We start from the raw sequence: 24684 nt of genomic DNA, 5'->3' as shown, positions 1-24684 counted from the left end.
CTCCTCCATTGGCCATTGCCTGATGTCCCTTAGAGGACAGCTACAGGGACAGGCCATTTGTTGCTTCACCCCATTTGGCTGCTTAAGAGGGGGGTGGGTACTGTTCCTGCTCATCACTTCCTAGCAAAGACTAGAAGGAGAGAAAGTCCAGACTCCAGTCTAGCCAAGTCCTTGATAGGAAAACAAAAAATTACAGTTTTATGGGAAAGAGGACTTTTTTTTTTCCGGGCATAAGATCTCAGTGATCTCTTCATGTTTGTTCTTTCACTCCCTTGAATGATGTAGAAATACAAGCATGTAATTCATTAACAAAGAAAAAGAGTCAAGGCTGAGAGACAGCATAATGGCTATACAAAAGACACTCATGCCTGAGGCTTTGAAGTCCCAGATTCAATTTCCAAACCACCATAAAGCAGAGCTGAGCAGTGCTCTGGTATTTTTCTTAAATAAATATTTTAAAGGACAGAGAACCACATACTAGATTTATTTTTTTACAAAAGATTAGAAAATGACTCACAGGGCTGGGATACACAGAACTTCAGTGTGTGACTTTCTTGAGACATTCTCCTCCTTGGCTCACACCACACTGGACTGACGCTCTCTGCTCTGAAGACTTGGGTTTGTGCTAGCATCTGACTTTATGAAAGGTGACTTTGTGATGACAGGAAGAGGCCCGTGCCAGCCGCAGACAGATGTTTTGTAGCCCACCCTTCCACTAGAAATGGGAGGCATGCACATCTTGTCATGCAGGACCACAGTAGGTGGGGTGGGGGTGGGATGTAGCTCAGTGATGGAGTGCATGCTTTGCAATGTATGAGGTTCCAGTACCCTGCACCCCCACCCCCTAAATATTCAAGAAGCAGTAGTGGTTGAGCCAGGGTGAAACACAGTCAACAGCTTCAGTAGGGCTCCTGTAGGCAGGACAGAATAAACAGTGGAGGGTAGCTGGATGATCCCAATGGGGGTTGGAGTATGGGGATCCTCTCTCTCTCTCTCTCTCTCTCTCTCTCTCTCTCTCTCCTCTCCTCTCCTCTCCTCTCCTCTTCTCTCTCTCTCTTTCTCTATTCCCCCTCCTCCCCCTGGATGATTTACTGCAGGAGAAATATTGACTTGGAGAATTAGAGTTACATAATGGAGGCTTGAAGGCTATGACTCAGGGTTGCTTAGTTCATAACCAGTGAGAGTCTGGCTTACCAACATGTTGCTGACTATTTCTAGGAAATAACTAGTTCTGAGAGAGGTAGTCCTGCAGAGATGCCAGATCATGAAATAGGGAATGCTAAAAATGACTAATACTATGGAGCCTGTGAAGACTCAGTTGGACAGTGGGCTGCTCTGCCAGGAAATATAGAAAGCTTCAGTGATGGTGATGAAGATAATGATAATGTTGTTTAACTAAAGCACAGCTCAGCTCTGGCTTATGGTAATACTGAGGACTGAACCTGGGACTTTAGAACCTCAGGCATTGAATTCATTTGCATAACCACTCTGCTGTCTCCCCAGCTCATAATAATAAAAATTCTAAATGACCAATAGTTATTTCCTGCCACAAGTGTCTGTCTTCTCAATTAGATTGGTCCTCTTGGGGGTCAAGGGCAAAATCTTGTTTTATATTAAATCCCAAGCACTTAGCATTATGCTTTGACAGAAGGTATAAAGTAATTCCAAGAATGAGAAGTGTGTGAATTGTACTGAGAGTTGCTAATGTAAATTAGCTGGTTACTGTGTGGCAGTACAGTGTCACAGGTTTTGCAAATTTTATTTCATTTGGTGCCCATAATGAGTAGATTGGTTTTCTATGGCCACTGTAACAAGTTGTCACTAGATTTGTGACCCGAAGCAATATAAACGCATCACTCTATAGTTCAGTATGTCAGAAATATGACACACGTTTTCCTGAGCTAAAATCAAGATGTCAGTGAAATGGTTTTTTGGAGATTCAGATTGGATTAGCAAAGCCTTGGTTGCTATATAAAAATAACTCCAAGAACAGAATATGAAACATTATATCCAGCAGTTGGCCTGTAGCCTTCAAAATGAAATTTTACAAATTATTTAAAGAAAAGTGAGAAAAATCTCTTCTGCTTTCATCAAAAATAGGATATTGATGAGTCCTAGGAGGTGCTTCAGAGGATAAAGTTTTGGACCCTCAAAAACTGACATCTACAATCTGATCTCCAGCATGACATGTGCCAGAGTGATGCTGTAGCTCTCTTTCCTCCTCCTCCTTCTGTTCTTCCTTCTCTTTCATAAACAAACAAACAAATAAATAAATAAATCTTTAAAGTTATGGCAATGACATGCCAACTGCTCTATGTAAATAATTGGATGTGATTAAAAAAACAGTTAAAATAACATTTTGGAGACAACAGAGTGGTTTACATAAGGGCTATTACGAAGTGAGAGTTTTTTTTTTTAAGATTTCATTTATTTATTAATGAGAAGGATAGGAGGGGAGAAAAAGAGAGAGTGTGAACCAGACATCACTCTGGTATATGGGCTGCTGGGGATTGAACTCAGGACCTCATGCTTGAGAGTCCAATGCTTTATCCACTGCACCACCTCCCGGACCACTCAGAGTGAGATTGTTTATGTGCTTTTTATCTTAATAGTTGTGATTCTAGGTGGGGAAAGTCACAAACAGGACTGTCCAGCTACAAACAACCTAGAAAAGAATTTTGCTTTGTGAGCAGGAGGTTTTGATTTTGATTGTTTTATGAGGGGAATAATGGTTTACAAAACAGGCCCTTGGCTTTACTGTCACAAATTATGCCTAGTCCAAGCTCCAGTCTATATTTGCCTTTCTCTTCTCATTTCTGAAGTTTTCACATATACATGAGGTCATCTGGTATTCATCCTTCTCCTGGCTGGTCTTACTTAGAATGATTAATGCGTTTAAGAGCTTATATCAGCAATAATGCTGGTGGAGAGGTTGGGAAAGAGTGGGTGGGCTAAAGTACCATCCAGTTTTTTTTCCAATTTCTATCTCTCACTGTGTGCATCTAAAGCAAACTACTTAGAAAAGTATGCATGACTGGCAAAAACAGCTCACTTGGATGATTTGCTGCTCTGCTATGTGCATGACCCAAGTTTGAGCCGGGCCCCCACTGCACTGAAGGAAATTTCAGTGCCGCCATGCCCCTGCCCCCTTCCTCTCTAAGAAAAGTAAAGGACAGAAAAAGATACAGTATGACCCTCTGGAGTGATGGTCAGTGTCCTTCATTTTACATTGACCTTGTGGCTCCTGAGGAATTTGAATTTGCCTTGTTGCCAACTCCATGGTCTACAGTTCACAGAACAGATCCAGCCCACACATGAGCAAAGAATGGTCTCACAATTTTAAATGGTTGTGGAAAAAAAGTTTTTTTTTTCCTTGTTGCTACCAGGGTTATTGTTGGGGGTTGGTGCCAGGACTATGAATTGTGGTGGCCATTTTTCCTTTTTAATTTTCTCTTAACTTTATTTTTACTTGACAGGACAGAGAAAAATTGAGAGGGAAGGGGGATGGATATAGAGAAGGAGAGAGAAAGGCCCGCAGACCTGCTTCATCACTCATGAAGCATCCTCCCTGCAGGTGGGAACTGCGGGCTTGAACACGGATCCTTGTGCATGGTGATATGTACACTTAACCAAGTGCACTACTGCTCAGCCCCCTCAAAATAATTTTTTTTTTAAGAATGATGTAGCAGGGGCCGGGTGGTGGTGCATCTGGTTGAGAACACATAATGCAGTGTGCACCTGCAAGGGGGAGGGGGGCTTCGTAAAGGGTGAATCAAGTACTGCAGGAGTCTTTCTCTCTCTCTCTTTCTGTCTCCTCCTCTCCTCTTTATTTTTCTCTATCCTATCACAAATAAAGATAAAGGAGAAGAAGAGAAGGAGAAGGAAGAGGAGAAGGAGGAGAAGAAGAAGAGGAAGAAGAAAAACAATAATAAGAATGATACAGATTGAAAAGTGAAAGACACACACACACACACACACACACACACGTGTCATTTTTTTTCTTAGTTTAGGGAGATAAGATTTAGGGCATGGTCTGAGCTCTTGGTTCCTTTCCCTATGGGAAGTCTTCCAGTTTCTCTTAAGTGGTTGCTTCTTCCCATGATCCTACTGATGTGCCACAAGGGAGTATTTAGACAACAGTATATGTCTAGACAGTGTGCAACTATACCTTGTAACCTGATAATCTTGTGACATACTATTAATCAGAAAAATAAAACAAAAATAAAGAATATCTCTATATATCATCAAGTTGATTAATTTACTTTTTTAAAAAAATAAACCACCATATTGTTTGTCACAGTGGTGAGACCATTCATTCTACAGGTCTTTCCCATCCCTACTGGCTACCAGCCCCTAGTGACATTTTTAAAAAAATATTTATTTATTCTTTTGTTGCCCTTGTTGTTTTATTGTTGTAGTTATTGATGTCATTGTTGTTGGATAGGACAGAGAGAAATGGAGAGAGGAGGGGAAGACAGAGAGCAGGAGAGAAAGACAGACACTTGCAGACCTGCTTCACAACCTGTAAAGTGACTCCCCTGCAGGTCGGGAGCCGGGGGCTAGAAGACATTTTATTTCTTCTTCTCCTTCTCCTTCTCCTTCTCCTTCTCCTTCTCCTTCTCCTTCTCCTTCTTCTCCTTCTCTTCTTCCTTCTCCTTCTCCTCCTCCTCCTCCTCCTTCTTCTTTATTGTCACTAGGTTTATCACTGAGATTCAGTGCCTGCATGACAAATGGTTATTTTTTCCTTTTTTACCCCCCCTTTATTTAATAGAGCAGAGAAATTGAGAGGGGAGAGGGGAGACAGAGAAAGAGAGTAGGGGCTCAAACCTGTGTCCTTGCACATGGTAATGTATATGCTTAGCCAGGTGCCCCACACACCACCCCCCACCTCCGTGGCACTTTTTAATGGAGTTATCTGAGATATGTGTGAATAATTAGATCGTCACAGTCACAAATGCTGCCTTCAAATGGGAATAATAATAAACAAACAACCTCCCCCCCCACCAAAAAATAAATAGATAAGTGTACAATGTAGATCTTCTGTTGGTGGGATACAATGAGTTGGTCCACCTGAGGACAAGGGCAGAAGGTAGACACTACCCCTAGCTGGTCACTCCTGTCATTACCTGCTGCTTGAGGTGCATAGTGAGATGACTGGCCTCCTGTTGCTGTACCTGCAACTGTCCTCTTTTCCTGCCACCCCTCTAGATAACTAGCTACTCCAACAAACCCACCCAGAGGCCACAGTGGTTGAGTGGATCACAAGGTATTACCACGTGTGAGGTTGCTTCTGCTCCAAGTCATCCCCCTTTCTCTCTGCTTAGTTTGGATCTGGACAACAGTTGTTATTTTCTTCCAAGCACTAGAATTCATTCTCATTAAAGAAAAAAAAGTCAGAAAGTGGAAAACGTAGTGAACTGTGCTGACCTGGGCACATTTGCAAACCAGAAACGTCTACAAATTCACTGTTCAGAGCCCAAAGAGGAAAAAGGAAATCATCAGCAGTGTCCACAGCTAGAGCTTCCTCCCCAGGTAATCAAGAGTAGAACTGGGTTTGGGTTCTAGAGAGGTCAAATTCCAAGGCTTTCATTATTAGAATTCTAAATCTGAAAGCAAGCAACAAAGTGTTTCACAGGCTCAGTCCTTGATGGAAAGGGAATTGGAACCTCATTCTTTAGAGGTGAAGTGGAAAGAAAAGAACAGTGTTGTTCCTGAAATAGGACCCTGAGTTACAGTCCCCAGTGGATTTAGTTCTAATCTGACATGCCAATTAAAAAGCATCACTTTGGTTTGAGTTTGGCACTGCTGTTGTTGGCAGAACAGTCTAAAGGCCTCAGTTCCTTTCCCATAATCCCTCTGTCCTTGCACCTGCTTCTAGCTGGGTATCTAGGTTTCTTTACCTTTATTTTGTCTGGGTGTTCAGAATCGGGAGAGAATCTTGTTCCAGGCAGAGAATAGGTTAAAATGAATTTTAAAAAAGTCAATGAAGAAAACTGTTTTGTCGTTGAATGCACGGAGAGACAGAAGGGGAGAGAGGCAGAGACAGTTAAAAGATCATAGCACTGAGGCTTGCTTCAGTGCATTGGGGTCAGGCTTGAACATAGGTTGTGCACATGGAAAAACCCACACATCATCCAACTGGCTTATTTCACCAACCCAATGTATATATTTTTTCATATATCACAGAATCTTTAAATTCCACATAGCATCTCTCTGTATGAATAAATTCTGCAGGAAAACATCTCCCACACAGTTAAGTCTACATAGTTTTTTTAAAAAGATTTATTTTTTAAATATTTATTTATTTATTCCCTTTTGTTGCCCTTGTTGTTTTATTGTTGTAGTTATGATTGATGTTGTTGTTGTTGGATGGTCTACAGAGTTTTTAGAATGTATCCAGGCCACTTTGCTTTTCATTCCTGAAACAATACAGCATGACTACTATTTACTTTGCATCCCACCTCCCAAAGATTATCGGCATAGTATGAAACTCAAACGTCTTCGAGAGTAGGCCAGTTCTTTCAGGAATCTGCCAAGTTTATGTCTTGATAGCTTCTAAAATTGCATTTCAACAGAGTCCTTTTAAAAAATTAATTTTATTTCTTAATTTCTTAATTTTTTTTTAATGAATGAATGAATGATAGCTAGAGAGATAGGGTGATAGAGTCCAAAGCACTGCTAAACTCTGGCTTATGATGATTCTGAGAATTGAATTGGGGACCTCAGAGCCTCAGGCTTGAAAAACTTTTGCAGTAATCATTATTCTATCTCCCTACCCCTTAACAGAATCTTTCTTTTTTTTTTATGGAGAACCAGTTACTGAGAAAAACCCTCAAGCTATACAATTATTAGACAGTACAGCTTAGCTTCCCCTACTAACTCCCCTGCCTCTAACTCTGTGATTGCAGTCAGTCTGTTGACTTTTTCTGAGCATCTGTTTCCTGATGCATGTGAGCTGAGGATTGGGGACAGGAAGGGAAGGGCATGAAGGAAAGCTTAGGAGTTGTACTATCAGGCCCATGGGGCAGAGTGGTCTACCAGTGGTGTTAATTAGTTCTCAGAGTTACTGCATTAAATATTTCTAGTACTGCTATAATTAAATAGCGGATCCATTTGTTCAACAAATATTTACAGTAGTGAAGAGAACTCAAACATTGCCATGGGATGTTGTTTTCACCGGGCTGGCTTCACGGGCGGGTAACAGACGACCAGGGACTCATGGTTGAGCTGTAGGCAGTATCTCTTTATTCATGCAGGACGCAGCGCAATCTATACCAAGCTAAGCTAAACTAAACTACAAACAATCTTGTCCTTATACTAGCCCAGTAGGGTGGGAACAGGATGCAACACAGAGAGGGTGGAGAGAAAAGTGACTGGTGAAAATCAGGGTGTGACAAGGAGAGGGGGCAGAGCAGGCAAGAATTCTACCACTGAACCACCAATGCCCTGGAGGGAGGGTGGTGCTTGTTAAAAGCAGGTTATGTAAATAGAATGAAGTGGTTATGTAAATAGAATAGTGTTAAGCAGGGGGGATTAAACTAATGAAACAGAAGGGGTTTTTAGAAGCATACCAACAATGGGACACATCTATTTTGAATCTCAGTTCTGAATCCTCTGGATCACACAAGCCTCCTCCCTGTCCCCTCGAGGAAAGCTTCCTTCCTTCCTTTCTTTCTCCCTTCCTTCCTTCCTTTTTCAAAAATCACTCCTAACAAAGTCTGAATCTTATATGCTTGTCTCTTCCAGGGAAGCTCTTTGGGGCCCTTTGCTATATAATCACCCATCTCCCACTTTCAAAAACTTTAGCTCATGCTCCTAAGCATCTCTACCAGTCAACCCCACCTCCTGCTTCCAAATCTCAGTAATAACTCACTCGTTTCAAGGTACTACATAATACCAAGGGTTCAGCAGGCACATCGCTCCTTAATAATGCTGTTTTATTATATATAAATTGAGACCTAAAATAAAAGACTTCTAGTCCTGGGTATTCTTGGCTAAAGGGAGAGGTTGTAAGTTCTCTCCATGTTTGCTTTGGTTTCAACTGTTGACACCTGTTTCCTCCCACATTCCAGAGAAGTGCCTGTGAGGCCCAGTGGCGTGCCTCCCTTGTCCCCTGCAACGTGAGTGTGGGTGCCTCTGTGATGCATCCTGACGGTGTGGGTTGAGCTGGTGGGACAGACTGTGGCCAGCAGAGGACCCTGAACTGGAATAAACATATTAGGGAAGAAATGAATGGGGGCCAGGTGGCGGCACATTTTATTGAGCAACACACACATTACAGTGTGCAAGGACCAGGGTTCAAGCTCCCAGTCCCCACTTGCAGGGGACAAGCAGCTTCATAAGCAGTGGAACAGTGATGTGGGTCTCCTCCCATATATATTTTAATTTTTATTTATTTATTGTTGGATAGAGACTGAGAAAGATTGAGAGGGGAGAGGAAGATAGAGAGGGAAGAGACAAAGAGACACCTGCAACTCTACTTCACCACATAGGAAGCTTCCCTCCTGCAGGTGGGGACCAGGGTCTTGAACCATTGTACACTGTAGTGTGTGCACTTAACGTAGGTGCACCACTGCCTGGCCCCTCTGTCTCTGTCTCTACCTCCCCTCTCAGTTTCTTTCTGTCCCTATTCAAATACATATAATGAACTAATGAATAGATGGATGTCTGAGTAGACAACTGAGCACAATAAACACTTTATAATAGGAATTATTTGAACCTGTAGTTAGAAACAAAGGTCTTAGTGACCTTTGTGACCAGAAATATCCCTTGGGAACTTGGTATCAGTAAATGCTATCAATTACCCTGTGGTTAAACTGACTTCATTATGCCTTGCTTACTTCAAGTTCCTGTTTCCATGGGACTTGACATGGTTGAGTGAGTACTCGCTGAGTTCAGAGTGTTTGTGGAATGAATGTAATCTTTACCCCCTGACCAGTCAGAACAGGAGTGCTAGCCTGCAAACCCCCTTGACAGGAGAGTTCTCTAGTCTTGCTCATCTGGACTTAGAGCTTTAGAAAGAAAGAGGGCTGGGCTGGGGGTAGGGGTGTGTGTGGCGCACCTTGTAGAACACAGACGTTATCATGAGCAAGTTGCTGGATTCAAGCCCCTCCCTGGCTGTCACCTGAAGAGGAGAAGCTTCATGAGCGGTGGAGCAGTGTGGCAGGTGTTTCTCATTTTCTCTCCTTCCTTGTCACCCTCTTCTTTGTTGGTTTCTCTCTGTCCTAGCAATTAAAAGAGAGGAGAAAATTTTAGAAGGAAAGTGTAGCCAGCAATCCTGTAGGAACACTTTAAACTTTTCTTTCTCCCCAAGCAGTTACCTGATTATGTTAAAAATAATGCTGCAATTGTTTCTTTTCATCCCATGAATATGAAGGGACTTTCGTTTCAAGGTTTTATTTTGATCAGAGTTGAGAAATATTAGGAGACTTGGAAAGTATAAGAAGAAAAATATTTGTTATTTGTTTTAAGTGTGGTGTCATCTGCCCTCTTTAGGATTTATACAGTAATTTATTTATAGCCTTTTCCTTAACAAGTGGCCAAAAGAAACACAAACACTGTTTAACAAGTGGACCACTTGCTGCTGATTTATGATTCATGGAGCATGGTTTCATCTGGGAAGTTCAAGTCATCTAGAATTTTTAGGAGCTCTAGCTTTAAAAAAAAAGTCTTTGACGAACTTCAGCTAATGTTGATTAAAAATGTACAATTTTTGGGCCAGGTGGTGAGTGGCACAGCTGATTAAGTGCATACACTACAGTGTGAAAGGTTCAATGTTCAAGCCCCTCATCCCTACCTGTATGGGGAAGACTTTGCAAATGGTGAAGCAGGGCTGCAGGTATCTCTTTCTTCCTCTCTATTTCCCCCCTCTCAATTACTATCTGTCTCTATCCAATACATAAATAAAGATAAAAATGCATAATTTATGAATGGAAAACTTGATTATCTTCCTGGATCCACTTTCTCTGCTATCTTTCTCTCTCTAAGCACTGCTCAGCTCGGATGTAAGGTGGGGCTGGGGATTGAATCTGGGAGCTCAAAATCTCAGGCCTGAAAGTTATTAGCATAACTATTATGCAGTCTCTCTAGTATTAAATGTTTTATTCTCTTGCCCCTTCTGCCTCGTGGGAGTTAGAAGAAGCTCCAAATGTTTATTTATTTATTTATTTTATTGATCCAGGGTGATTTTCTCTCCCATAACCTGAAGATATTTTTTGTTCTCTCTCTCCCATCCCAGGCCAAGGACTATGAAATTGGTTTTACATTTGCTTTTAATCAGGAAGCCGAGCAAATCAATGGCTCTACAATTTCTGACATATGTAAGGATCTGACCTGAACTAAGGAGTAAGAGCTCTCCTCCATCCACCTTGTGCTAATAATTACTATAATCAGAATCCCAAAGAGCCTGGTGGACATTCAGTGCCCAAAACTATATCTCCTTATCTCTGTGGCCACTTCACTTTCCCAAACACCATGTCTGCTTCCTGTATGTGTGTGTGTGTGTGTGTGTGTGTGTGTGTGTGTGTGTGTGTGTGTGTATGTTTTTTCCCCCTTGTGCATGAGCAGTGAGGGGATCTAGAGGGTCATAGCACGTTCTTTATCTAGTTTTATTTGGCAAGAACCTGAGAGAAAGGAAACAGCTTATTTACCTTCTTTTTTTTTCTCTTTCTTCTTTTTAAAAAATGTATTTATTTTTATATTACAGAATTACATGCCAACAAGGGTTTGAATCTACACCATTCCCACCTCCAGAGTTCTGATTATTCACTTTCCCTACTGCAATCCACCATATTTTCCCCAAGGTTGTAGACATGGGCCAACCATCCTCTTACAACTATCTGTCCACATTTATACATAGTTGTCCCCACCCCCCTTTTTTTTATTCAATCCTCTCTTCCCCTACAAGCCACTCATGACTACATAACTACCTTTATATGTCCCTCTCTTTTTCCTTCGCTCTCTCTGGGTGCTGGTGGAGCTGGAGTTCAGAGTCCTCTTATCTTCATCCTATCACCTCTCCCCGGTTGAGTGTATGGATCAAGTTTATTTTTGGAGAGCAGGAGATAGGAGTTCTGACTTCTGTAAGTGCTTCTCCACTAAGTATGGGTGTTGACAGTTCGATCCACATACCCCTAGTGAAACAGCCTATTTTTCCGTCAGTTATAGAGGCCATCAGAACATAAAACCTGCAGGCATTTTCTTTTCAACATCTCTAGTCAGTGTGCCTCAAACAAAATAATGGTAACCTTTGCTCTATGCAGGAATTTTAGGCTATGGACTACCAGGGTTGACTTGATTCAACTTAAAATATGAAAGTAGAATCTTACCTCACACAGAGAAACCTAAGGAAGCAGGCATGCTGGGAACAGAGAGACTCTGCTGTTTACTCTCAACCGGCGAATACCGCTCTTCTCTATAGAAAGAAAACAGCAGTCACTCTAGCTGAAGATGACTAAAGTGTACTTGATCCGGGTTTTTTCTTATTTCTTTATTGGGGAATTAATGTTTTACATTCTACAGTAAATACAATAGTTTGTACATGCATAACATTCCCCAGTTTTCCATTTAACAATACAACCCCCACTAGGTCCTCTGTCATCCTTTTTGGACCTGTATTCTCCTCCACCCACCCACCCACAACAGAGTCTTTTACTTTGGTGCAATACTCCAATTCCAGTTCAGGTTCTACTTGTGTTTTCTCTTCTCATCTTGTTTTTCAACTTCTGCCTGAGAGTGAGATCACCCCATATTCATCCTTCTGTTTCTGACTTATTTCACTCAACATGATTTCTTCAAGGTCCATCCAAGATAGGTAGAAGAAGGTGAATTCACTATTTTTAGTAGCTAAATTATATATATATATATCACAACTTACTAACTTACTCAGCCACTTATTTGTTACGCTAGTCCTTGCACTTTGCCCCACCTGTGCTTAACCCGCTACACTACTGCCCAACTGCCAGCCGAGTGCCTTTCTCTGCACACCACAAACCAGTACTCTTTGGGCTTTCATGTGCATACCTATGCTTTGGGTATGTTGCTATAAGAAAGACATTGTTTCATTATGTCTAGCATCAGACTTGATTTCTGCATTTATTTTTTTACTGTTTTATCTATTTTAATGAAATAGAGACACACACAGGCAGAGAGAGAGAGAGAGAAACAGGGACAGAGACAGGGAGCTGGGCAGTGGTGCAGCGGGTTAAGCACACATGGCACGAAGTGCAAGGACCATTGTAAGAATCCTGGTTCAAGCCCCCAGCTCCCCACCTGCAGGGGGGTCACTTCATTGATGAGTCTTCTTAGCCAGAAGAAGAAACCTCCCCCACTGCATCTCCAGTGACAGTGGCCTCTAGAGCCTGATCAAGGTGACTTCTCCACAGTCCAGTCTGCCAGAGGATATGCAGCTTATCAGCCTGAATAAATGTTCATAATCTGCCCTGAGGTAAACTCTCTTGAAAGACTGCCACGGCCCAGTCAGGGTGACCTCTCCATACCCATTTGTTTGAGAACATTAGCCTTGTTTAGTCAAAGTCAATGTTAATCACCTAGTCTGAGGTAACTGCTTTGAATGACAGAGCTGATTCTCCTCAGGATTCAGCCCACCATCCCTCTCAGGTCCAAATCCAGTGGACTCCTAAGGTTAGATCCAGAGTGAGACCCATTAAGATGAGTACCTGATTCTACTTCTCTTATTCTCTGTGTGAATTAGAACTTCTCGAGCGTTCTTCTTCTTCTAGCATTTGCCCTCGAGCGTTCTAATTCACACAGACAGAAATCTGGATAATGAGTGTGAGAACAGATACTGGATATTTTATTGAGTGTGTAGGATAATCTCTATACAGCCATAGTGTGACAAAACTGGGGTAAAGCAAGTGTATTTAAGATGTCTAAAAGGGTGACTTGGGCAGGGGCGATAGCAAAGATTTCATGCCTGAGATTTCATGCTCCAAAGTCCCAGGTTAATTCTCCCACACCACCATAGGATAGAGCTGAGTTTATGGTAGTCTCTCTCTCTCTCTCTCTGTATCTCTCTAGCTCATTAAATTTTTTAAAAATATTTATTTATTCCCTTTTGTTGCCCTTGTTGTTTTATTGTTGCTGTTACTGATGTGTCATTGTTGGATAGGACAGAGAGAAATGGAGAGAGGAGGGGAAAACAGAGGGGGAGAGAAAGATAGACACCTGCAGACCTGCTTCACCACCTGTTAAGCCATTCCCCTGCAGGTGGGAAGCCGGGGGCTTGACGGTGATCCTAGCACGGCTCCTTGTGCTTTGCGCTGCCTGCACTTAAACCGCTGCACTACCGCCTGACTCCCCTTATTAAAATTTTTTTTAAAGTGTGTGGCTTAATTTCCATGAAAATAAACCAGAAATTACAAAAACAGATGTAAGAGAAGAAAGAAGAGGAGGAGGGCACTAAACAAACCATTTCATTTACTGGAAATCCAGTAAATGAAACAGCTATCAGTATAATAAACATTGGGTGTGGCTGGGTGGTGGTGCACCTGGTTGAGCGCACATGTTACAGTGCACAAGAACCTGGGTTCAAGCCCCTGGTCCCCACCTGCAGGGGGAAAACTTCACAAGTGGTGAAGCAGTGCTACAGGTGTCTCTCTTTCTTTCCCTTATCTCTCTCTTCCTATCAAGTGTGGAAAATAAATGGCCACCAGGTACTGTGGCTTTTTTGTACAGGCAATATTGCTGAATCCCAGCAATAACCCTGGTGACAATTTAAAAAAAAGAAAGGAAGGAAGGAAGCAAGCAAGCAAGGAAGGAAGGAAAAAAGAGAAATAATCACTGAGGAGATAGCATAACAGTTATGCAAAAAGACTTTCATCCCTGAGGCACCAAAGGTGCTAGGTTCAATCCCCAGCACCACCATAAGTCAAAGCTGAGCACTGTTCTCGTAATAATAATAATAACAACAATGACAACAAAGCTCTTTTTCCTGCTTGATCTGAGAGTTTGAGAAGTAATTGCAGTTATTATTAGGGCAGATGTAAATCAGGCTATTCAACCTAATGAGTTGGCAGAGACAACAGACATCTCAGTGACTAAGGGGAGAAGATGAAATTGATGGGAGAACATACCAAAGGGACAGTCTGCTTGACTACCCCCCATACTTCCCTGCTGGTGAGACCCTAAAATACTTGACAAACTCTGTATCTGGTCTGAAAACACATTTGAAAGATTCTGTGTCTAGTGTGGTGGAAATCAATCACACTGTGTTGGCAAGTCTGCATTGAAATCTACAGCTAATTTTAGGCTCTTGGGACACTTTTATCTGAAAGTGGGCTGTGAGGACAGAGGTCCTCTGAGGAAGAGACTCAGGTAAGAGGACCATAGGAAGTAAAGCCACTGTCCCCTACAGAACTTAGAACCCTGGTAGCGAGGCAACTGATCTTTCTATAGCCCTCTCATTTGGATAGAGACATTTCCTGTGGAAAGATGTCTTCTTGTTTTCCCAGTCATATCATCACTTCAAGGAGATCTAGACCGAGGAGACCCCAGAATACTTGGTGGCAGAGATTCAATGTACACTGGAACACCCTTTATAGCAGTATCTCACTCACTTTCAGGAGTCCCCCTAAGGTAAAAATAAATAAATAAGTGGATTGAAGAAAAAAGTGCCAGCCAGTGTTGGTATGCTTCTAATTCTGCTCCTGGGATCCCTTCTGTTACATTGCTTGACATTGTGGTCTATTTACATGGTCACTCCCCCTGCCTCCGGGAGATTCTGGTTTAGTCTTTGCCTTTTTGCACTTCTTGCTTCTCCCTGCCCCCTATCCTACGTACTTCCTGGGTTCCTGACAGGACAGAATTGTGTGGTGATTAGATTAGATTAGTTTTTTGAACCATTCACTCATGAATAAAGAAATATTGATTCTCCGCTCAGCCATGTGTCCCTGGTCATCTGTCTCCTGCCACAAAGCTAGCCCGGCCTACTGGCGCCGTGAATTATGACTGACAAGCCAGGTCACCTCTCTGGTCCCTTTGGACAATATCGTATCCCTTTCTCTATAGTAAGGAGAGATGGGGAACATCAGGAGAGAGATACTGATTAAGGCCAGCTTGATGAGTGGTTGATATAGCCTTGTGGCCTGACAAGCTCACTTATCAAGACAGACTGGCAGGGTGTGAAAGGATCCTCTGAGGATCTCTTCCCTGTGCTCAAATGAGCCCAATGCCCTCAGGCTACCATTTCCCTCCCACCCCCAGAATGTAGTGTGGTCACCACAGTAGTAGTTGTGGGATCTTGACATGGCTCCTCTCAGCTATGCTGCTCTGAGCAACCTCTACACTCTGATTTCCTGATCTCTCTCATCCAGGAGAAGCCACCATCTGACTTCATAGATCTTTTCAGACTCTCCCAAAGAAAGCCTGGGCACAACCCCCAGTGGTGGGGACACAGTCCTGGTTCATAACTATCTTAGATTTTCCTACTTTGAAAGTCAGGTTGATTATTTGTTGGGTGACCTTCTCCCCCTTTCTGGGTTGCTTAAAGAGACAAGTCCTTAGCATCAGAGATGTGCCGGTTGTGCACATGATCTGAATTATTCCAGGCAACTTTTACTCCATGAAAAAGTTGATAGGAGATGGTGAATTCTTTTCTGCTGACTCTCAGATCACACAGAGTGTTCCTGTGAGGGTGCTCAGAACAGCATTTAGATCTAACCGGAAGTGGGATGAGAGAAGCCTGTTTTCAGTCTTCTTAGAGATAGTCTACCAGGAACCTAAACCTAAACTTCCCCTTTCTTAATCATGTTAAGTGAGATAAGCAACAAAAATAAATAAATAAATAAATAAAGAAAGAAAGAAAGAAAGAAAGAAAGAAAGAAAGAAAAACTTGTATTCGAGCAGAAGACTCTGAAGAAGGTGAGGCTGGGGGTTTTGGGGATCCTGGTGCATGATGGCAGAAAAGGAGCTGAGCTGGGAGTGGAAGAGTTTTGGCATACACCTATCATGGTGAGATGAGAAATTGAGAAACTGAACCCCCTATGCCAACAACTGTACAGTAAACTGTTGAACCCCTCCCAATGAAAGGATCTTGAGAAAAACGTTCCCTTTCTTTCAAAAGCCTTAATATTGCTATGGGAAGACCTCATTGTATGAGGGAGGAACCCTTTTGTTGGGATATTGTACAGATGTGGTTGAGTTAGGCAGGACCCACAAACAACCATATTTCCATGTGAGTATTATTATTTACATATCAGTCTTCTGCCTTGTCTTAAAAACGACTCCTCTGCCACCACATTACCCCCTCAGGGTATCTCCTGTTCCTGCCAGCTAAAACCCTAGCAACCGTTGCTATGGAAGCTTTCTACCTTCCCAGAGTGCCTTGTTTTTTCCACCCCCTTTCCTAGCCAATTCCATCCCAACTTGCCACTTCCAGAATTCTCCTATAAAAGTCACTTCTGTTTCAGCTCTCTCTCTCTTTCTCTTCCATGTTCTGACCTGGAGAAGACATAGAGAAGAGCTGATGTGCATAGTGGGAGGCAGCCATTTTGCTAGCTCTATGTGGCCTAAACCTGCTGTGCTCACACCTGACTCTGGGGCGTCCGCATGAATAAAGATTTGCATTCCCGCTCTGCCACAAGTTCCTTGTCTCTCTCTCCCACGAAGCTAGCACGGCACCCTTCCAAGCCCTGTGATTTCCCAGAAGAGACTCACCCAGAAAGAAAAGGACAAAGATCAGGGTTGTGACTTACACATTTCTATGTTTAGTTACATGCCTGCCATCCCTTCTAAATATCTTTATTCCTTTTGTGTTAGTCCACATTCAGGAAAATATCTATAACTTCTCTAGATCTAGAAGAGGGACCATGGATCCCCCTTCAGCCACTGCTGTCCATGTGCCAAGGTACTGGGATGCATAAATGATCATGGTCTTGACCTGGTCTGTTGACTTGTCTCTCTTGAGGGATTCACATGGTTTCTTATTATGAAGATAGATCTGATTTTTGTGTAAGGACTGGCGGCCTGAGGGGAATTTTCCAAAAAAGGGTTAATGTCTAGCCCTTTACTGTCTTCTAGGAGTTTACAGAACTCAATCATGAACTGAGTACCTGGAAATTAAAAACCCGGAAACAGGAGAAAATCCTCAGGGAACTTATCACAGAAAGAAGCAACATCAAGGTTAGTAGATGGATTCTTGCAGTTGGAATGTCTGTTGGTAGGTTACTATGGAAAACAGATCTGTTATCTTCAACTCAGATGACCGCAGCTTTGAATGGTTTTAAATCCATTTTAAACCAGTTCACATTCTCACCAGGTTTGGGACTAATGACGAGAATTAGGTTTTCATATATTTGAGAGGGGGATTTCTTTAATGTCAGACTGAATTGAAGGTATTCAGATATTTTAATTTTAATTAATTTTATTTTGTCACCAGGGTTATCACTGGGGCTCTGAGCTAGCAGTACTAATCCACAGCTCCCTTTCTATTTTATTATTTTCTTTCTATTTTATTTGATAGGACAGAGATAAATTGAAAGGGAGGTAAGTAGAAAGGGAGGGAGAAAGCCCAGACTCCCCACCTGCAGCTCTGCTTCACTGTTTGTGAAGCGTCCCTCCTGCATGTGAGGAGTGGGGGCTTGAACTTGAGTCCCTACACATGATAATGTGTGCTCTCAACTGGGTATACCACTGCCTGGTCCCATCTTTAGATGTTTTAACATGAGGTTGCAAGGAGTTATGTATTTACAATTTCATTTATTTAGTGGCTATAAACAGAGATATCAAGAGAGAAAGAGGAGACAGAGAGTGAGAGAAAAACAGACATCTGCAGTACTGCTTCACTGCTCATGAAGTTCTCCCCCTGTAAGTGGGGATCAGAGGCTTGAACCTGGGTCCTTGCCCATTGTAACATATACACTCAACTAGATACACCACTGCCTGGCCCCAATAAGTTCTTTGCCCCAAATTCAATATGGCATTGCAAACATGCTCAAACATGTTTTTATTTTGTTGTTGTTTTTTTCCCCTCCCAGGTGCTAGTGGAACAGTTACAGTTTCTCATACCTGAACATGAGCTCTTTCTCCAGAATTCAGAGTCCGATACCAAAATCCAGGATGCAGAAGAAGTTCAGAGTGAGCTTGACATCCTGAACAACCTTATCTCAGTCTTTGAATCTCACCTATCTCTGAAGGAAAAGGTACGGTCTTTAGAAGGTCTTCATTTTCACATATACTTTATGTAGTTGGGAATGGAGTGAATGTGTCTACACATCTAAAGTTTCTTTTCACCACCCCACCCCTTAAGTTCTTGAAAATGCTTTTTTTTTTTTTTTTTGGCATGGCTTAAAAGCATTGGTTGGCATAACTGTTGTAAAATATCTTATAAGGACAGCAAGAGAGCTCACCTGGGAGGCTCTGTGCTCTGCTCTGCTCTCAGCCCAGGACTGACCCAGCCCTCAGTGCACTGGAGGCGGGTGTGGGGGGGCACTTTGGTGCTGTGGTGCCTCCCCTTCTCTCCTTTTGACTTTCTATCTGAAAATGTTGGCCTGGAGCAGTGAAGCCCTAATGATGATAAAAAAAAAAAAAATCCCCCCTTATCTTACTTTCCTAAATATTGTGTGTTGCTATGCTTCACATTGGTTTGGTCTCATCACCCCCCACCTCTGAGAGATTGTGGTTTAGCCCCTGCTAGTTTTGTGCTTCCCCTCTCCCCGCCTCCTACCCTACGTACTTCTGGGGCTCCTGCTCCTGCAGCTGGAGGAGAAAGATGGAGGGAGGAATACATGGTGTGGTGATTTAGGTGTTGGACTGTTTGTTCGCTGGTGAATAAAGATTAAACTGTGTTCTGAGCTCAGCCGTGTGTTTCTGGTTATCTGTTACCCTCCCATGAAGCCAGCCCGGTTAAAACAACAATTGTATAATATATTTTCTCAAACTTAAGATCGAAAGCTGTTAAAAGCTATTTCATTTCACTATGAAAGCTAACACATATTTGAAAGAGATAGAAATCTCTACCTCTGTGATAACAGTCTTGTAAAACAGCACGTTCTTATTAAGGAGCTTATTTAATATATATATGTATGTATATTAATTATTTTTTATTAAAGCATTACTCATCACTGGTCTTGGTGTTTGTTGTAAGAAATTGAACACGAGCCTTCAGAACCTCAGCCATGAAAGTCTTTTGCATAATTGTTATGCTATCCCCCACCTGCATGAAGGAAATGATTCAAAAAACTGAAAAGCTATGACCTAGCAAATTTCCTCAACAGTCACAGCAGTGAAAGACATTTGAGACATTCTGTGTGTTTTATTACACTGATCTTAGGGTAACTACATGTTAAAAATTGAATCAGTGTTCATAACCTTCACAAACACTTGACGTCTTGTTCTCAGGTGAAGAGGCCATTGCAGAAGATCCTAGACAAGTGTCATGTTTTGGAAAAGTGACTAAAGCCTAGACCCAAAAAGGCAAGCTTGATAAATCAGCCTATGATTTGAAGTGGTCTTATACTTTAAAAAATTTATTTATTTATTCCCTTTTTGTTGCCCTTGTTGTTTTATTGTTGTAGTTATTATTTTTGTCTGTCTTTGTTGTTGGATAGGACAGAGAGAAATGGAGAGAGGAGGGGAAGACAGAGAGGGGGAGAGAAAGAGAGGCACCAGCAGACTTGTTTCACCGCTTATAAAGAGACTCCCCTGCAGGTGGGGAGCCGGGGGCTAGAACTGGGATCCTCACGCCGGTCCTTGCATTTTGCGCCACGTACACTTAACCCGCTGCGCCCAACTTCCGAAGTCTTTTGCTTTTATCTTTATTTTTTTAAAGTGTGAGATGATTTGGGATTGGTCACCCCACAGAATACATACTTAGTATGTATGAGCCTCTGGGTTTGAACCCTGGCACCATCTGGGTACTTAAAACAGTAGAACATATCTGAGTTTTTCCTTTCTCTCTTTTCAGGCTGTCTCTCAAAAGTAAAGAATAGAAAAGTGGTTTAGAAAGGCTACCCAGAGGTATTGTGCATGATGAGGCCCTGGAATAATTTCTAAGCACTTATTAAAAAAAAAGTGGGGGCCGGGATGAAAAAAAAAAGTCTGCTAGAAGGGGTAGAATTACACAGGCACAAAACCCCTGCACAAAACAAAACAAAAAACTGTAATAGTGAATGTCATGTGCTGTTTTTCTCTGATTGAGCACCAACCCATCTGTGTCATTTTAGTGACCAGAGAACAGACTTCTATTCAGTCATTTCCCCTGTTTCCAGTAATCAGATTATATTCAGAATGCACAAGAAAAACCTTACAGTTTCTGTTTAATACTGGGATTCATAGATCAGTGCATTTTTCAAAAGGAACTTTGTTCTCTTATTGCATTATTCTGACATTTTTTTTAATTGAATGATTCTGAAAGACCAGTATAATCAGCAAAGGCTGGGCTGTTAATTTGATATTTGATTTGAAAATTTGGAGCTTTTTTTTTTGTGTGTGTTTGTTTTTTGCTTTTGCTTTTTAGTAAAGGATGAGCCAGAAAAGTGGTGACTTGTCAGGAAGGGGACACTGACACTGACACTGGGCCAAAATGCTCCTGGAAGTGATTGCACTTAGCTTCTTTTGGGATATGACATGGAATCTGGAACCTGATGGTGTTTTGTAGTAACACATTGCTACTTTGGCTCACAGACACACAAGCTGAGACTGTGGGAATGCTCAGTGTGCCTAGAGTCACATAGCAGTTAATGGTGCAGCTCAATATGTGGGATTAAAAACTCAGCTATGGGGGCCAGCAAGATAGATCACCTGGGAGGGGGCCTGCTTTGCCATGAGGGTGATCCAGGTGCTATACATCTTTGTTTGTTTGTTTGTTTCTGTCTTCAGCTCTTTCTTTTGCTCTGCATGCCTTCATCCCCTTTCCAGTCTTTTGTCACAGATGACCATGAACTGGGCCTCCCTGTCCTTAGAGGAAGTGCAGTGGGTAAAGGGACAGTTTTGTGAAACAAAATAGTCCTGAGTTCCATCCCCAGTACCGCATGAGGTCCTGAGGACAGAGTCATTGGAACTCCGTGGATGTGGAAGCTGAGCTTTGGTGTGTCTCTTTCATAAAAAAGAGACACTGGGAAAATTGAACTGGTGTGTCTCAGTCAGTGGTGGAGCACATAGTCGAAGTTACCACACACATACATTGAAACAAATAAATAAATAGGACAGAATCCCCAGAAGATCTGGGTAGTATTGTTCAAGATGTTTGTGTGTGTGTGTGTGTGTGTGTGTGTGTATGTGTGTGTGTAATCCTTTTTAAAATTTTTTTATACTATCTTTATTTTATACTATCTTTATACTTTAATTTAAAATTTTTTATACTATCTTTATTTTTATACTATCTTTATTAAATTGAGAGGGTAGAGGTGATAGACAGGGAGAGAGATAGAGAGACACTCACAACACTGCTTCCCCACTTGAAAAGTTTTCCCCCTGCAGGTGGGGACTGGGGACTTGAACCTGGGTCCTTGCACATTGTAACATGCACTCTCAACCAGGTGTGCCACCACCCGGCTCCTTGTTCCAAATATTTTTACTTTCCATTGTCTCTTGTGAATGGTGTCAGATAATGAACATGGTTCTCCTCAGCGATTCATCTGAGAGTTTGTGCAGCTGGGGGTTATAGTAATGGTTTCAGGCAGGCTTCCAGTCTCAGCTGACTCTTCAGTGTTTGCCCCTGGGGCTGCAGGACTTTAGGGAGCCCCTGTCCGGCCTCAGGAGGAGCAGCAGCAGTAACTATGTTCTCCCCAGCTCCCTATATTCTATGTTGACTGGATCTTTGTAAGCCAGCTGTCTCATGGCATTAGACAGAAACCCAGTTTTGTTTTGAAAACTGTAGCTAAATGATTTTCAACTAAGTTGAGGGTAATAATTTCAAAGTTTGTAAAAAAAAATTTTTTGTCCTGGTATGCTTTTAACTATTTCTACACCTATCTCAACCCTGCAGTTTCTGAAGTCATACAGAGTGACGAAGATATTAATGTGTGAGACTTTCCCCGGGCACCTTGAAGACTTTGAGAAGTAAGGAGCAAGGTTGAATGTACAGCACCTGGCTAGACACTCACTGTGTTGTAATGTAGCATTTTGAGACTTTTATTTTTTAATTTTTTTATTATTTATTTTCCCTTTTGTTGCCCTTGTTGTTTTTTTTTATTGTTGTTGTAGTTATTATTGTTGTTGTTGTTGATGTGGTTGTTGTTGGATAGGACAGAGAGATATGGAGAAAGGAGGGGAAGACAGAGAGGGGGAAAGACACCTGCAGACCTGCTTCACCACCTGTGAAGCGACTCCCCTGCAGGTGGGGAGCTGGGGGCTTGAACCGAGATCCTTACACCGGTCCTTGCGCTTTGCACCACGTGCGCTTAACCCGCTGCGCTACCGCCCGACCCCCTCGAGACATTTATTAATCCATTCTTGGGGGATAGAGCGAGAGAAAGTTCAGACAAGTGATGCTAAAGAAATGTCATATGATTCGGCAGAGTCTGGTGAAAATGACACTCTTAGGATGTTGCAAGCTGACTGTGAACTCCTGCAGAGGATGCATGTCTGTCTGAGCCAAGGCAGCCATTTTAGACCAGCTGTTGAGTTTTTGCCCCATCCCAGGCAGTACCCCACAAAGGCCTAGATGTTCATCTTAACAGTTGCCTTCCTTTCCAGGCCAAATTCACACAGATAACTTATTGGGGCTGCTAAGATGATGAAGAGCATTTTCCCCAACTGAGAGGCAGCCCAATGGTAAGATGGCCACATGTTCTCTGCACTGGATGCTCTGCATTCAAGACCTTTCTTAGAAAGAGAGTCCACATCAGAGAGAATAACTGCCTTTCATATACGGTTTCCCCATGGCAGCACCCAGGGGAGCCACCATGTTTCCTGACTTGTGGGAAGAGATTGGAAATATTTGCTGTGCTGTGTGCAGATTGAGTGCAGGTAGAGCAGGGTATCCTAGTGTGTGTGACTGGAATGCTGGGTATATTGAAAGCAGGTATTAAAAAGTGCTTTCTGTCTTCAAAGCCTGTCAGTCTTCCAGGCTGTTCTCATAAAGTACAGCACTGAGGATAGTGATCTTGATATTATCCACATCATCCCAAAAGACAAAAGTATCTGGACCTTGATTCAGGACTTCTTAGACAAAAATTTTGTCTGAATATGCTGGCCAGTAGGGCAAGGTGGGTGGACCCAGCAAACTTCTTAACTGTGGGGAGTGGGCAGGGTTGATGTCATCCGTGGGTTTGCTCCTCCCTCCCCTTTCCACATGGTTTCTGTTAGGCAAACTGGGGACTCTCCAGGGAGAATTCAGTCCAGAGTCTGGTTGCCAGTGAGCAGATTCAGAACCTTCATTGTGCCCATTTGCAGAAAGATGATGGGGTTTAGAGGGATGACTGATTCAAGTTTCAGGAATACCTTAGTATAATACTTGATGCCTTTCAGAGTAAAGGAAGATGGGCATGTATTGTTGATCTTGAAAACATATTGATCTACTAAGATAATTAAGTGACAGGATACATTTTCTTGATAAAAGTATATGAGTCCACCCAAGTGCTGTACTTTTTTTTCCCTTTTACCAGAGCACAGTTTAGCTGTGGCTTATGGTGGTGTGGGGGATTGGACCTGGGACTTTGGAATCTTAGGCAGAGAGTCTCTTTGCAAAACCATTATGCTATCTACCCCCCCCCAACAATTGTATACTCTTAAGACAAACTCCTTTATTTTGTCCTTCCATGTTTTGGTCCTAACAGTACTTCTGTCTGTATTTCAGGAACTCATCATTTCAATGCAGCTTAATTTCCAGAAAACCATGAGCAATGACAAGCCAAGAATAGTAGTTACTATCACTGCATTAGTAATAGTAGTTTCTATTGATATGGTAATAGGCAAGACTCTACTAGAAGCTAATAACATTTTATTTTTTGCTGGAAATGGAGTCCTCCTCCTATTCAGTGAGGATTCTAAAGGCCCATTCAACTTACCATCCACTCTCACAGCATCTCTGCTCCTGCAGCTTGTAACCAGAGTGAGAACATTACCCTGGAGCTCTGCACAACATTGCAGGAATGAATAGTGCAAGATATTGATGTCCAACAGCTTTTCTGGTATGAAAACCATTCTAAACTTTGCAGTAAACTTGGGAAGAAGCAGGAAAGCATCAGAAGAAACTCCCACTCACTATTTTATCACACACAGAATTTCCATGAACAGTTCAATAAATTCCTGTGCAGTCTTTCTCATTGATGTTTACAGTTCAAACTCATTATTTGATAGCCGTTGGTACTATTTTGAAGTCATTTTTATTACTCTATGTTGTATTAAGAGCATTTTTTCCCACTCAGCATGTAAGGGAAGATTATTATAGTTGGATAATACTTTAGATGATAAAAACAAGCAAAATGTACAGTGGATGTAGTGCTTGTTTTCAGTCTTTCACTAGCATGAGTTAATGTAGAAATAAGTTCCCTTGGCATTGTTAATAATTTTATGACAACGACTCAATAGAATTACTGAGACAAAACATTAGAACCATTAAGGTCACAATTGATAATAACATCTTAGTACTGCCTACTAATATTATATAACATAATTGAAGCAGTCATAGGCAATGATTTAAATATATCTTCAGATCCTAGTGGGAAAATTCTAAATTACACAAGAGAAATGTTTTTTGATTTTTGTAAATTGATGAGATAACAT

The 24684-nt window shown here is 42.0% G+C and overlaps 2 long non-coding RNA genes across 7 annotated transcripts; one reads left to right on the top strand and one right to left on the bottom strand.

Moving 5' to 3' along the window:
- Window positions 1-709: 709 nt before the first annotated feature.
- On the bottom strand, window positions 710-18089 carry LOC132540364 (uncharacterized). Of its 3 annotated transcripts, none has more exons than XR_009551536.1 (4): window positions 18025-18089; window positions 11328-11413; window positions 9125-9224; window positions 710-911 (listed from the first exon to the last, which is right to left on the bottom strand). It is a non-coding gene; the product is annotated as an uncharacterized LOC132540364 (long non-coding RNA). The 3 variants fall into 3 exon arrangements; XR_009551537.1 differs by lacking the exon at window positions 710-911 and adding an exon at window positions 7844-8203; XR_009551535.1 differs by lacking the exon at window positions 710-911 and having other exon boundaries at window positions 9110-9224.
- Window positions 12560-24224, top strand: LOC132540363 (uncharacterized). 4 transcript variants are annotated; one of them, XR_009551533.1, is made up of 5 exons: window positions 12560-12642; window positions 17038-17139; window positions 17994-18158; window positions 23011-23165; window positions 23756-24224. It is a non-coding gene; the product is annotated as an uncharacterized LOC132540363 (long non-coding RNA). The 4 variants fall into 4 exon arrangements; XR_009551532.1 differs by lacking the exon at window positions 12560-12642 and adding an exon at window positions 16191-16864; XR_009551534.1 differs by lacking the exon at window positions 12560-12642 and adding an exon at window positions 22654-22731 and having other exon boundaries at window positions 16873-17139.
- Window positions 24225-24684: the final 460 nt, after the last annotated feature.

Source organism: Erinaceus europaeus, chromosome 9 (assembly GCF_950295315.1).
Source record: "Erinaceus europaeus chromosome 9, mEriEur2.1, whole genome shotgun sequence".
Lineage (NCBI taxonomy): Eukaryota > Metazoa > Chordata > Mammalia > Eulipotyphla > Erinaceidae > Erinaceus > Erinaceus europaeus.
Note: the sequence above shows the minus strand (reverse complement) of the source record. Positions and strands in the feature narration are given on the sequence as shown.